The sequence below is a fragment of the Vipera ursinii genome (assembly GCF_947247035.1).
Source record: "Vipera ursinii genome assembly, contig: SUPER_Z_unloc_1, whole genome shotgun sequence".
Taxonomy (NCBI): domain Eukaryota; kingdom Metazoa; phylum Chordata; class Lepidosauria; order Squamata; family Viperidae; genus Vipera; species Vipera ursinii.
The window spans coordinates 1,226,536-1,229,248 of record NW_028148449.1 but is presented as its reverse complement, the minus strand read 5'-3'; the positions used below and the strand labels follow the sequence as shown (position 1 = coordinate 1,229,248).

At 57.7% G+C, this 2,713-nt stretch overlaps 1 pseudogene across 1 annotated transcript in view; it reads right to left on the bottom strand.

Annotated features, from left to right (window-relative positions):
• Positions 1–112: 112 nt before the first annotated feature.
• LOC310650449 (tigger transposable element-derived protein 3-like) overlaps positions 113–2,713 on the bottom strand; it is a 9,669-nt pseudogene continuing 7,068 nt past the window's right edge. Inside the window, exons 3-4 of the transcript XR_014494472.1 lie at positions 1,571–2,713; positions 113–608 (exon numbers count right to left, since the gene is read on the bottom strand). The exon at positions 1,571–2,713 is cut by the window's right edge and continues 968 nt beyond it. The product of XR_014494472.1 is annotated as a tigger transposable element-derived protein 3-like (transcript). The remainder of the gene's footprint in view (positions 609–1,570) is intronic.

Sequence of the window (2,713 nt, the reverse complement as noted above, 5' to 3'; positions counted from 1 at the left end):
AGAGAGAGAGAGAGAGATGATAAATTAAAACAGATGATAGAGATGGATAGAGATAATAGACAGACAGACAGACATGATAGAGATTAATGGATGACATAGATATGGATGGATGATGATCAATAGGATGGATGGATGAGAGAGTGATGATAGATATAGGCACAGATATCGCTAAAAAAATCTTTTGTGTCGCAGTCGTGAGGCCGTGAAGCAAACGAAGCATGCCTGAGGGGGTGCCCAAGAAGTCCCGCCATTATTACTGTGACGCAGAATGTGATGCTGTCCCTCGTGTCCACCTGGGCAAAGCGACACACGGAGCTACACAACAAACACCACAACAAAAAAAATCGGCCTTTGAACACTTTATTGGCATCCCGGCAGGGGAGGTCCTTCAGAGCGGGCCCGTGAGTGGGGGTGGGGCGATGTAAACGTCCATCTACATCCTTCCCTTCTTATTCTTCAAAAAACCAGGGGGATTCTGGGGAAACTTCAAACTTTTTTTTCTCTCTCTCTCCAAGCGGCTGTTGTCCCCGACGCACCTTCTGGGCTTCACGCCGTGGTCTTCTCCAACGAGGGGGGTGGTCTGCTCCACGGCTGGTGACCAAGGAAGGCTTGAAATGGAAGACACACACACACACACCCCAGGAGGTTAAGGTCCCCACAAAAATTCCCGAGGGAAGCGGGACAATGTCCGCAGCTTGTCCCACATCCACTAAATAACTTTGGTCGCCCCCGATCCTGCTGTGGATTCTTCTTGGGGAAGAGTCCTAAGCCTCGGTTGTGGCGTCCGTCGGGACGCCAGAAGAAGACACCCCCACATTGGGCGCCGTGACCCCTAATGTCTCCTTTCCATAACGGTTAAGCCTTCTCCGTGGTCCGCCCAACATCATGGATCTTTTATAGAGGTACGTTCCCGTACAGGCTGAGGGACCGATAGTTCGTCTCCTACTTATCTATGGTGTCCCGTATAAGTCGGGACGAGGGCCCCCTCGCCCCGTGTGGGGTGGGGTGGGGTGCAGAGGCTGTCCTTTGCATCTGTCGCACGGGACCGACTCCTCTCCAATGCATGTGTGGGTGTGGCACGGTTTGGCCCCTCCCCCTGGGAACCCCCAGGGCTGTCTCTTACCCGCACACGGCAATCCGCGGCGGCCCTCCCCCGTTTTGCTAAATCTGGACTTAACTCACTAGTGGAGAGGGGTTCCCCAAGCAAAGCCGTGGTTTCAGAGTCACAAATTCACACACACACACACACACACACACACACACCCTGGCATGTAAGCAAAAGTTGGGCCAGGGGGGGTCAAATCCCCTCAGGTTCTCTGCAAGAAGGATTGGTGGACAGCTATGTTCCCAAAACTTTTTTTTCCCCCTCCGTCGTTTCTCCCCGCAACTCTGCCGTTCTTCTCGGCGCGCTTCTAGTTCTCAGGAGGAAAACGGCAGGATTCTCACTCGGGTGCTACGTGGCCAAAACTACTTGGGAGACTGTACAGGGTGTCCAGAAGCCCTGCCCCCCCTCCAAAAAAAACAAAACAAAAAAACCCCCACGCACACACGTCGGTGGATTCCTGGACACCTGTTTCAGGGATCCGGAGTGATCCACCGGTTCGAGGTCTCCGTTGGGAGTCAATCCCGACAGGATCTGCCTTTGGCTAACTGCATGTCGGACAGAGCCAGGGCGTGGATGAGGTCCTCCAGCTGGTAGAAGGTCTGGAAGAGGTTGGGCGAGACGGAGTGCCACTCCAGGTAACGCCGCAGCTTCGCCAAGCTGTCCACGACGTCCGGCTTGGGAGGGGACAGGAGGAGGAGAGAATGGGTTCCTCCTCCTCCTTCTTCTCCTCCTCCTCCCCCTCCCTCCTCCCCCCCTCCTCCTTCTCCTCTCGCTGAGTGGGTTCTGGGTTGTCCTTGGTGGGCTCCGCCCCCTCCTGCTCCCCGAAGCACTCCAGCCCTTCGTCCATCAAAACAAACTGCTCAAACTGGTCTTGATCCTTGCAGGCCCAAAGCTCGGACCACCTCCAACGGCGGGGGTGAGCAGGCGGGGGGTTGGCACTGAAGCCTGCCCGCTTTGAAAGAGTTGGCGACGGTTTGAGGGCAGACCTCGGACCAGGCTTGGGGACCACCAGGTGGATGGCGTCCAGGAGGCTGAGGGACCGGGAGGGCCTGCCTGCGGCGGGGCCGGAGGCTTTGCCGTGATCCTTGACCAAGAGACGGGTCAACATCCTCCTCCGGTAGTGGCACTTGAAATTCTGGACCACCCCTTGCTCCAGAGGAGGCAGCCAGGCGAGGTGAGGCGGCATGAAGACCATCTGGACGTGGGAGAGCTCGGCGTAGGGGTGGGCGGCGCACTGGGTCACGAAGAGGGCCACCCGTCTCTCCTGCTGCTTCATCTCCTCGTTGAACCTCCCCAGCCACTCGGAAAGATGGCGGGGGTCATCCAGGCCCGGTTCTGAACTCGGTAGGTGGCGGAGGACAAGCCCCGAAGGCCGGCAAAGGGCTGGGCGGCCTTGCCCACGATCAGCACGTCGCGCTTATCCGAGCCGTTCCATGTTGGCGCACAGCAAGATGGTCAGCTGGTCCTGGCCTTCGCCGCCGGCGCAAGCCCGGGGCGCCAGATCCTCAGGAGTGGCCCTAAACAGCATCCCCGTCTCCCCGCAAGCGTAGACGTTGGGAAGGTCGTAGTGGCTGAGGATGCACGGCAGCGTCGTACTTTCCCAGCGGT